Genomic DNA, 12757 nt, shown 5'->3' on the forward strand with positions numbered 1-12757 from the left:
CTTAATACTCCTTGCATTAAAATAGACACATCTCAACCCATCAATCTGAGCATGTCCTTTCTCTATCACCTGCCTATGCTCCCTATTGCACTGTCTCCAAGTTTTCCCTGGATGACAGAAGAAGTTGTGACAAGCAACAGCGAAAGGTGAGGTGAACAATAGTGAAAGGATTGATGAACAACAGAGGAAGGATTGATGAACAATTGAGGAAGGATCGATGAGTGACAGAGGAAGGAGCGATGAACATATGAGGAAGGAGCAACGAATGACAGAAGAAGGATTGATGAACACTTGAGGAAGGAGCGATGAATGACAAAGGAAGGAATGATGAACAATTGAGGAAGGAGTGATGAATGAGAGAGGAAGGAGTGAAGAACAAGCGATGAGTGAGTGATGATTGACAGAGGAAGAGGAAGGATTGATGAACAATTGAGGAAGGAGCGAAGAATGACAGAGGAGGGAGTGATTATCAACAGATTAAGGAGCGCTGAATGACAGAGGAAGAAGTGAAGGACAATTGAGGAAGGAGCGATGATTGACAGAGGAAGGAGTGATGAACAATTGAGGAAGGAGTGATGAATGACAGAGGAAGGAGTGATGCACAATTGAGGAAGGAGCAATGAATGACAAAGGAAGGAGAGAGGAAGAACTGAGGAAGGAGCGATGAATGACAGAGGAAGTATTGATGAACAATTGAGGAAGGAGAGATGAATGACAGAGGAAGGATTGATGAACAACAGAGGAAGGAGTGATGAATGACAGAGGAAGGATTGATGAACAATTGCTGAAGGATTGAAGAACAACAGAGGGAGGATTGATGAACAACAGAGGAAGGAGTGCTGAATGACAGAGGAAGGATTAATGAACAACAGAGGAAGGAGCAATAAAAGATAGAGGAAGGATTGATGAACAACAGAGAAAGCTGCGATGAATGACAGCAGAAGGAGTGATGAACAATTGAGGAAGGAGTGATGAATGACAGAGGAAGGAGTGAGCAAGAACTGAGGAAGGAGCGATGAATGACAGAGGAAGGATTAATGAACAACAGAGGAAGGAGCAATGAATGCCAGAGGAAGGATTGATGAACAACAGAGGAAGGAGTGATGAGCAATTGAGGAAGGAGCGATGAATGACAGAGGAATGAGTGATGAACAATTGAGGAAGGAGCGATGAATGACAGGAGAGATTGATGAACAATTGAGTAACGAGCGATGAATGAAGGTGGGAGGATTGATGAACGACAGAGGAAGGAGTGAGGAATGACAGAGGAAGGATTGATGAACAATTCAGGAAGGAGCGATGAATGACAGAAGAAGGATTGATGAAACCTTGAGGAAGGAGCGATGAATGACAAAGGAAGAAATGATGGACAATTGAGGAAGGAGCTTTGAATGATAGAGGAAGGAGCACTGAATGACAGAGGAAGGATTGATGAACAATTGAGGAAGGAGCGATGAATGACAAAGGAAGGAGTGATGAATGACAGAGGAAGGATTGATGAACAATTCAGGAAGGAGCAATGAATGACAGAAGAAGGATTGATGAAACCTTGAGGAAGGAGCGATGAATGACAAAGGAAGAAATGATGAACAATTGAGGAAGGAGTGATGAACATTTGAGGAAGGAGCGACGAATGACAGAAGAAGGATTGATGAACAATTGAGGAAGGAGTGATGAACAACAGAGGAAGGAGCAGTGAATGACAGAGGAAGGACTGATGAACAATTGAGGAAGGAGCGATGAATGACAGAGGAAGGATTGAAGAAAACACGGGAAGGAGCAATGAATGACAAAGGAAGGATTGATGAACAATTGAGGAAGGATCGATGAGTGACAGAGGAAGGAGCGATGAACATATGAGGAAGGAGCGACGAATGACAGAAGAAGGATTGATGAATACTTGAGGAAGGAGCGCTGAATGACAAAGGAAGGAATGATGAACAATTGAGGAAGGAGTGATGAATGAGAGAGGAAGGAGTGATGAACAAGTGATGAGTGAGTGATGATTGACAGAGGAAGAGGAAGGATTGATGAACAATTGAGGAAGGAGTGAAGAATGACAGAGGAGGGAGTGATGATCAACAGATTAAGGAGCGAAGATTGACAGAGGAAGGAGTGATGAACAATTGAGGAAGGAGTGATGAAAGACAGAGGAAGGATTGATGAACAACAGAGGAAGGAGAAATGAATGACAGAGGAAGGATTAATGAACAATTGAGGAACGAGTGATGAATGACAGAGGAAGGATTGATGATCAACAGAGGAAGGAGCGATGAATGACAGAGGAAGAATTGAAGAACAACACAGGAAGTAGCGATGAATGACAGAGGAAGGAGTGATGGACATCTGAGGAATGAGCGATGAATGACAAAGGAAGGAGGGATGAATGACAGAGGAATGAGTGAGGAAGAAATGAGGAAGGAGCGATGAATGACAAAGGAAGGAGGGATGAATGACAGAGGAATGAGTGAGGAAGAACTGAGGAAGGAGCGATGAATGACAGAGGAAGTATTGATGAACAATTGCGGAAGGAGCGATGAATGACAGAGGAAGGATTAATGAAGAACAGAGGAAGGAGTGATGAGCAATTGAGGAAGGAGCGATGAATGACAGAGGAATGAGTGATGAACAATTGAGGAAGGAGCGATGAATGACAAAGGAAGGAGGGATGAATGACAGAGGAATGAGTGAGGAAGAACTGAGGAAGGAGCGATGAATGACAGAGGAAGTATTGATGAACAATTGCCGAAGGAGCGATGAATGACAGAGGAAGGATTAATGAACAACAGAGGAAGGAGTGATGAGCAATTGAGGAAGGAGCGATGAATGACAGAGGAATGAGTGATGAACAATTGCGGAAGGAGTGATGAATGACAGAGGAAGGATTAATGAACAACAGAGGAAGGAGTGATGAGCAATTGAGGAAGGAGCGATGAATGACAGAGGAAGAGTGATGATCAACTGAGGAAGGAGCGATGAATGACAAAGGAAGGAGTGATGAATGACAGAGGAAGGAGTGATGAATGACAAAGGATTGATGATCAACAGAGGAAAGAGTGATGAATGACAGAGGAATGATTGATTAACAACAGAGGAAAGAGTGATGAATGACAGAGGAAGGATTGAAGAAAACACAGGAAGGAGCAATGAATGACAAAGGAAGGATTGATGAACAATTGAGGAAGGATTGATGAGTGACAGAGGAAGGAGTGATGGCCAACTGAGGAAGGAGCAATGAATGACAGAGGAAGGACTGATGAACAATTGAGGAAGGAGTGATGAACAACAGAGGAAGGAGCAATGAATGACAGAGGAAGGACTGATGAACAATTGAGGAAGGATTGATGAACAACAGAGGAAGGAGTGATGAACAATTGAGGAAGGAGCGATGAATGACAGATGAAGGATTGAAGAAAACACAGGAAGGAGCAATGAATGACAAAGGAAAGAATGATGAACAATTGAGGAAGGATCGATGAGTGACAGAGGAAGGAGCGATGAACATATGAGGAAGGAGCGACGAATGACAGAAGAAGGATTGATGAACACTTGAGGAAAGAGCGATGAATGACAAAGGAAGGAATGATGAACAATTGAGGAAGGAGTGATGAATGAGAGAGGAAGGAGTGATGAACAAGTGATGAGTGAGTGATGATTGACAGAGGAAGAGGAAGGATTGATGAACAATTGAGGAAGGGGTGATGAATGACAGAGGAGGGAGTGATGATCAACAGATTAAGGAGCGATGATTGACCGAGGAAGGAGTGATGAACAATTGAGGAAGGAGTGATGAATGACAGAGGAATGATTGACGAACAACAGTGGAAGGAGTGACGAATGACAGAGGAAGGGTTGATGAACAATTCAGGTAGGAGCGATGAATGAGATAGGAAGGAGAGACGAACAACAGAGAAATGAGCGATGTACAATTGAGCAAGGATCGATGAATGACAGAGGAAGGAGTGATGAACTATTCAGGAAGAAGCGATGAATGACAGAGGACGAGTGATGAGCAACTGAGGTAGGAGCGATGAAAGACAGAGGAAGGATTGATGAACAACAGAGGAAGGAGAAATGAATGACAGAGGAAGGATTAATGAACAACTGAGGAAAGAGTGATGAATGACACAGGAAGTAGCGATGAATGACAGAGGAAGAGTGATGATCAACTGAGGAAGGAGCGATGAATGACAGAAGAAGGAGTGATGAACAATTGAGGAAGTAGCGATGAATGACAGAGGAAGGAGTGATGATCAACAGAGTAAGGAGGTATGAATGACAGAGGAAGGAGTAATGGACAACTGAGAAAGGTGCGATGAATGAAAGAGGAAGGAGAGATGAACAATTGAGGAAAGAGTGATGAATGACAGAGGAAGGATTGATTAACAACAGAGGAAAGAGCGATGAATGACAGAGGAAGGATTGAAGAAAACACAGGAAGGAGCAATGAATGACAAAGGAAGGATTGATGAACAATTGAGGAAGGATTGATGAGTGACAGAGGAAGGAGTGATGGCCAACTGAGGAAGGAGTGATGAACATTTGAGGAAGGAGCGATGAATGAGAGAAGAAGGATTGATGAACAATTGAGGAAGGAGTGATGAACAACAGAGGAAGGAGCAATGAATGACAGAGGAAGGACTGATGTACAATTGAGGAAGGATTGATGAACAACAGAGGAAGGAGTGATGAACAATTGAGGAAGTAGCGATGAATGACAGAGGAAGGATTGAAGAAAACACAGGAAGGAGCAATGAATGACAAAGGAAAGAATGATGAACAATTGAGGAAGGATTGATGAGTGACAGAGGAAGGAGTGATGGCGAACTGAGGAAGGAGTGATGAACATTTGAGGAAGGAGCGACGAATGACAGAAGAAGGATTGATGAACAATTGAGGAAGGAGTGATGAACAACAGAGGAAGGAGCAATGAATGACAGAGGAAGGACTGATGAACAATTGAGGAAGGATTTATGAACAACAGAGGAAGGAGTGATGAACAATTGAGGAAGGAGCGATGAATGACAGAGGAAGGATTGAAGAAAACACAGGAAGGAGCAATGAATGACAAAGGAAAGGATGATGAACAATTGAAGAAGGATCGATGAGTGACAGAGGAAGGAGCGATGAACATATGAGGAAGGAGCGACGAATGACAGAAGAAGGATTGATGAACACTTGAGGAAGGAGCGATGAATGACAAAGGAAGGAATGATGAACAATTGAGGAAGGAGTGATGAATGAGAGAGGGGGGAGTGATGATCAACAGATTAAGGAGCGATGATTGACAGAGGAAGGAGTGATGAACAATTGAGGAAGGAGTGATGAATGACAGAGGAATGATTGATGAACAACAGTGGAAGGAGTGACGAATGACAGAGGAAGGATTGATGAACAATTGAGGAAGGAGTGATGAATGACAGAGGAAGGAGCACTGAATGACAGAGGAAGGATTGATTAACAACAGAGGAAAGAGCGATGAATGACAGAGGAAGGATTGAAGAAAACACAGGAAGGAGCAATGAATGACAAAGGAAGGATTGATGAACAATTGAGGAAGGATTGATGAGTGACAGAGGAAGGAGTGATGGCCAACTGAGGAAGGAGTGATGAACATTTGAGGAAGGAGCGACGAATGACAGAAGAAGGATTGATGAACAACAGTGGAAGGAGTGACGAATGACAGAGGAAGGATTGATGAACAATTGAGGAAGGAGTGATGAATGACAGAGGAAGGAGCACTGCATGACAGAGGAAGGATTGAGGAACAATTGAGGAATGAGCGATGAATGACAAAGGAAGGAGGGATGAATGACAGAGGGATGAGTGAGGAAGAAATGAGGAAGGAGCGATGAATGACAGAGGAAGTATTGATGAACAATTGCGGAAGGAGCGATGAATGACAGAGGAAGGAGTGATGATCAACAGATTAAGGAGCGATGATTGACAGAGGAAGGAGTGATGAACAATTGAGGAAGGAGTGATGAATGACAGAGGAATGATTGATGAACAACAGAGGAAGGAGTGATGGCCAACTGAGGAAGGAGTGATGAACATTTGAGGAAGGAGCGACGAATGACAGAAGAAGGATTGATGAACAATTGAGGAAGGAGTGATGAACAACAGAGGAAGGAGCAATGAATGACAGAGGAAGGACTGATGAACAATTGAGGAAGGATTGATGAACAACAGAGAGAGGAGTGATGAACAATTGAGGAAGGAGCGATGAATGACAGAGGAAGGATTGAAGAAAACACAGGAGTGAGCAATGAATGACAAAGGAAAGAATGATGAACAATTGAGGAAGGATCGATGAGTGACAGAGGAAGGAGTGATGGCCAACTGAGGAAGGAGTGAAGAACATTTGAGGAAGGAGCGACGAATGACAGAAGAAGTATTGATGAACAATTGAGGAAGGAGTGATGAACAACAGAGGAAGGAGCAATGAATGACAGAGGAAGGACTGATGAACAATTGAGGAAGGATTGATGAACAACAGAGGATGGAGTGATGAACAATTGAGGAAGGAGCGATGAATGACAGAGGAAGGATTGAAGAAAACACAGGAAGGGGCAATGAATGACAAAGGAAAGGATGATGAACAATTGAAGAAGGATCGATGAGTGACAGAGGAAGGAGCGATGAACATATGAGGAAGGATCGACGAATGACAGAAGAAGGATTGATGAACACTTGAGGAAGGAGCGATGAATGACAAAGGAAGGAATGATGAACAATTGAGGAAGGAGTGATGAATGAGAGAGGAAGGAGTGATGAACAAGCGATGAGTGATTGATGATTGACAGAGGAAGAGGAAGGATTGATGAGCAATTGAGGAAGGAGTGAAGAATGACAGAGGGGGGAGTGATGATCAACAGATTAAGGAGCGATGATTGACAGAGGAAGGATTGATGAACAATTGAGGAAGGAGTGATGAATGACAGAGGAAGGAGCACTGAATGACAGAGGAAGGATTGAGGAACAATTGAGGAATGAGCGATGAATGACAAAGGAAGGAGGGATGAATGACAGAGGAATGAGTGAGGAAGAAATGAGGAAGGAGCGATGAATGACAGAGGAATTATTGATGAACAATTGCGGAAGGAGCGATGAATGACAGAGGAAGGATAAATGAACAACAGAGGAAGGAGTGATGAGCAATTGAGGAAGGAGTGAGGAATGACAGAGGAAGGATTGATGAACAATTCAGGAAGGAGCGATGAATGACAGAGGAAGAGTGATGATCAACTGAGGAAGGAGCGATGAATGACAAAGGAAGGAGTGATGAATGACAGAGGAAGGAGTGATGAATGACAAAGGATTGATGATCAACAGAGGAAAGAGTGATGAATGACAGAGGAAGGATTGATTAACAACAGAGGAAAGAGCGATGAATGTCAGAGGAAGGATTGAAGAAAACACAGGAAGGAGCAATGAATGACAAAGGAAGGATTGATGAACAATTCAGAAAGGATTGATGAGTGACAGAGGAAGGAGTGATGGCCAACTGAGGAAGGAGTGATGAACATTTGAGGAAGGAGTGACGAATGACAGAAGAAGGATTGATGAACAATTGAGGAAGGAGTGATGAACAACAGAGGAAGGAGCAATGAATGACAGAAGAAGGACTGATGAACAATTGAGGAAGGATTGATGAACAACAGAGGAAGGAGTGATGGCCAACTGAGGAAGGAGTGATGAACATTTGAGGAAGGAGCGACGAATGACAGAAGAAGGATTGATGAACAATTGAGGAAGGAGTGATGAACAACAGAGGAAGGAGCAATGAATGACAGAGGAAGGACTGATGAACAATTGAGGAAGGATTGATGAACAACAGAGGAAGGAGTGATGAACAATTGAGGAAGGAGCGATGAATGACAGAGGAAGGATTGAAGAAAACACAGGAAGGAGCAATGAATGACAAAGGAAAGAATGATGAACAATTGAGGAAGGATTGATGAGTGACAGAGGAAGGAGTGATGTCCAACTGAGGAAGGAGTGAAGAACATTTGAGGAAGGAGCGACGAATGACAGAAGAAGTATTGATGAACAATTGAGGAAGGAGTGATGAACAACAGAGGAAGGAGCAATGAATGACAGAGGAAGGACTGATGAACAACTGAGGAAGGATTGATGAACAACAGAGGAAGGAGTGATGAACAATTGAGGAAGGAGCGATGAATGACAGAGGAAGGATTGAAGAAAACACAGGAAGGAGCAATGAATGACAAAGGAAGGATTGATGAACAATTGAGGAAGGATTGATGAGTGACAGAGGAAGGAGTGATGGCCAACTGAGGAAGGAGTGAAGAACATTTGAGGAAGGAGCGACGAATGACAGAAGAAGTATTGATGAACAATTGAGGAAGGAGTGATGAACAACAGAGGAAGGAGCAATGAATGACAGAGGAAGGACTGATGAACAATTGAGGAAGGATTAATGAGTGACAGAGGAAGGAGTGATGGCCAACTGAGGAAGGAGTGATGAACATTTGAGGAAGGAGCGACGAATGACAGAAGAAGTATTGATGAACAATTGAGGAAGGAGTGATGAACAACAGAGGAAGGAGCAATGAATGACAGAGGAAGGACTGATGAACAATTGAGGAAGGATTGATGAGTGACAGAGGAAGGAGTGATGGTCAACTGAGGAAGGAGTGATGAACATTTGAGGAAGGAGCGACGAATGACAGAAGAAGGATTGATGAACAATTGAGGAAGGAGTGATGAACAACAGAGGAAGGAGCAATGAATGACAGAGGAAGGACTGATGAACAATTGAGGAAGGATTGATGAACAACAGAGGAAGGATTGAAGAAAACACAGGAAGGAGCAATGAATGACAAAGGAAAGGATGATGAATAATTGAAGAAGGATCGATGAGTGACAGAGGAAGGAGCGATGAACATATGAGGAAGGAGCGACGAATGACAGAAGAAGGATTGATGAACACTTGAGGAAGGAGTGATGAATGAGAGAGGAAGGAGTGATGAACAAGCGATGAGTGATTGATGATTGACAGAGGAAGAGGAAGGATTGATGAGCAATTGAGGAAGGAGTGAAGAATGACAGAGGGGGGAGTGATGATCAACAGATTAAGGAGCGATGATTGACAGAGGAAGGAGTGATGAACAATTGAGGAACGAGCGATGAATGACAGAGGAATGTTTGATGAACAACAGTGGAAGGAGTGACGAATGACAGAGGAAGGATTGATGAACAATTGAGGAAGGAGTGATGAATGACAGAGGAAGGAGCACTGAATGACAGAGGAAGGATTGAGGAACAATTGAGGAATGAGCGATGAATGACAGAGGAAGTATTGATGAACAATTGCGGAAGGAGCGATGAATGACAGAGGAAGAGTGATGATCAACTGAGGAAGGAGCGATGAATGACAAAGGAAGGAGTGACGAATGACAGAGGAAGGAGTGATGAATGACAAAGGATTGATGATCAACAGAGTAAAGAGTGATGAATGACAGAGGAAGGATTGATTAACAACAGAGGAAAGAGCGATGAATGACAGAGGAAGGATTGAAGAAAACACAGGAAGGAGCAATGAATGACAAAGGAAGGATTGATGAACAATGGAGTAACGAGCAATGAATGAAGGTGGGAGGATTGATGAACAACAGAGGAAGGAGTGAGGAATGACAGAGGAAGGATTGATGAACAATTCAGGAAGGAGCGATGAATGACAGAGGAAGAGTGATGATCAACTGAGGAAGGAGCGATGAATGACAAAGGAAGGAGTGATGAATGACAAAGGAAGGAGTGATGAATGACAAAGGATTGATGATCAACAGAGGAAAGAGTGATGAATGACAGAGGAAGGATTGATTAACAACAGAGGAAAGAGCGATGAATGACAGAGGAAGGATTGAAGAAAACACAGGAAGGAGCAATGAATGACAAAGGAAGGATTGATGAACAATGGAGTAACGAGCAATGAATGAAGGTGGGAGGATTGATGAACAACAGAGGAAGGAGTGAGGAATGACAGAGGAAGGATTGATGAACAATTCAGGAAGGAGCGATGAATGACAGAGGAAGAGTGATGATCAACTGAGGAAGGAGCGATGAATGACAAAGGAAGGAGTGATGAATGACAAAGGAAGGAGTGATGAATGACAAAGGATTGATGATCAACAGAGGAAAGAGTGATGAATGACAGAGGAAGGATTGATTAACAACAGAGGAAAGAGCGATGAATGACAGAGGAAGGATTGAAGAAAACACAGGAAGGAGCAATGAATGACAAAGGAAGGATTGATGAACAATTGAGGAAGGATTGATGAGTGACAGAGGAAGGAGTGATGAACATTTGAGGAAGGAGTGACGAATGACAGAAGAAGGATTGATGAACAATTGAGGAAGGAGTGATGAACAACAGAGGAAGGAGCAATGAATGACAGAAGAAGGACTGATGAACAATTGAGGAAGGATTGATGAGTGACAGAGGAAGGAGTGATGGCCAACTGAGGAAGGAGTGATGAACCTTTGAGGAAGGAGTGACGAATGACAGAAGAAGGATTGATGAACAATTGAGGAAGGAGTGATGAACAACAGAGGAAGGAGCAATGAATGACAGAAGAAGGACTGATGAACAATTGAGGAAGGATTGATGAACAACAGAGGAAGGAGTGATGGCCAACTGAGGAAGGAGTGATGAACATTTGAGGAAGGAGCGACGAATGACAGAAGAAGGATTGATGAACAATTGAGGAAGGAGTGATGAACAACAGAGGAAGGAGCAATGAATGACAGAGGAAGGACTGATGAACAATTGAGGAAGGATTGATGAACAACAGAGGAAGGAGTGATGAACAATTGAGGAAGGAGCGATGAATGACAGAGGAAGGATTGAAGAAAACACAGGAAGGAGCAATGAATGACAAAGGAAAGAATGATGAACAATTGAGGAAGGATTGATGAGTGACAGAGGAAGGAGTGATGTCCAACTGAGGAAGGAGTGAAGAACATTTGAGGAAGGAGCGACGAATGACAGAAGAAGTATTGATGAACAATTGAGGAAGGAGTGATGAACAACAGAGGAAGGAGCAATGAATGACAGAGGAAGGACTGATGAACAATTGAGGAAGGATTGATGAGTGACAGAGGAAGGAGTGATGGCCAACTGAGGAAGGAGTGATGAACCTTTGAGGAAGGAGTGACGAATGACAGAAGAAGGATTGATGAACAATTGAGGAAGGAGTGATGAACAACAGAGGAAGGAGCAATGAATGACAGAAGAAGGACTGATGAACAATTGAGGAAGGATTGATGAACAACAGAGGAAGGAGTGATGGCCAACTGATGAAGGAGTGATGAACATTTGAGGAAGGAGCGACGAATGACAGAAGAAGGATTGATGAACAATTGAGGAAGGAGTGATGAACAACAGAGGAAAGAGCAATGAATGACAGAGGAAGGACTGATGAACAATTGAGGAAGGATTGATGAACAACAGAGGAAGGAGTGATGAACAATTGAGGAAGGAGCGATGAATGACAGAGGAAGGATTGAAGAAAACACAGGAAGGAGCAATGAATGACAAAGGAAAGATTGATGAACAATTGAGGAAGGATTGATGAGTGACAGAGGAAGGAGTGATGGCCAACTGAGGAAGGAGTGAAGAACATTTGAGGAAGGAGCGACGAATGACAGAAGAAGGATTGATGAACAATTGAGGAAGGAGTGATGAACAACAGAGGAAGGAGCAAAGAATGACAGAGGAAAGACTGATGAACAATTCAAGAAGGATTGATGAACAACAGAGGAAGGAGTGATGAACAATTGAGGAAGGAGCGATGAATGACAGAGGAAGGATTGAAGAAAACACAGGAAGGAGCAATGAATGACAAAGGAAAGGATGATGAACAATTGAAGAAGGATCGATGAGTGACAGAGGAAGGAGCGATGAACATATGAGGAAGGAGCGACGAATGACAGAAGAAGGATTGATGAACACTTGAGGAAGGAGCGATGAATGACAAAGGAAGGAATGATGAACAATTGAGGAAGGAGTGATGAATGAGAGAGGGGGGAGTGATGATCAACAGATTAAGGAGCGATGATTGACAGAGGAAGGAGTGATGAACAATTGAGGAAGGAGTGATGAATGACAGAGGAATGATTGATGAACAACAGTGGAAGGAGTGACGAATGACAGAGGAAGGATTGATGAACAATTGAGGAAGGAGTGATGAATGACAGAGGAAGGAGCACTGAATGACAGAGGAAGGATTGATTAACAACAGAGGAAAGAGCGATGAATGACAGAGGAAGGATTGAAGAAAACACAGGAAGGAGCAATGAATGACAAAGGAAGGATTGATGAACAATTGAGGAAGGATTGATGAGTGACAGAGGAAGGAGTGATGGCCAACTGAGGAAGGAGTGATGAACATTTGAGGAAGGAGTGACGAATGACAGAAGAAGGATTGATGAACAACAGTGGAAGGAGTGACGAATGACAGAGGAAGGATTGATGAACAATTGAGGAAGGAGTGATGAATGACAGAGGAAGGAGCACTGCATGACAGAGGAAGGATTGAGGAACAATTGAGGAATGAGCGATGAATGACAAAGGAAGGAGGGATGAATGACAGAGGGATGAGTGAGGAAGAAATGAGGAAGGAGCGATGAATGACAGAGGAAGTATTGATGAACAATTGCGGAAGGAGCGATGAATGACAGAGGAAGGAGTGATGATCAACAGATTAAGGAGCGATGATTGACAGAGGAAGGA

The sequence above is a fragment of the Hypanus sabinus genome, chromosome 19 (assembly GCF_030144855.1).
Source record: "Hypanus sabinus isolate sHypSab1 chromosome 19, sHypSab1.hap1, whole genome shotgun sequence".
NCBI lineage: Eukaryota > Metazoa > Chordata > Chondrichthyes > Myliobatiformes > Dasyatidae > Hypanus > Hypanus sabinus.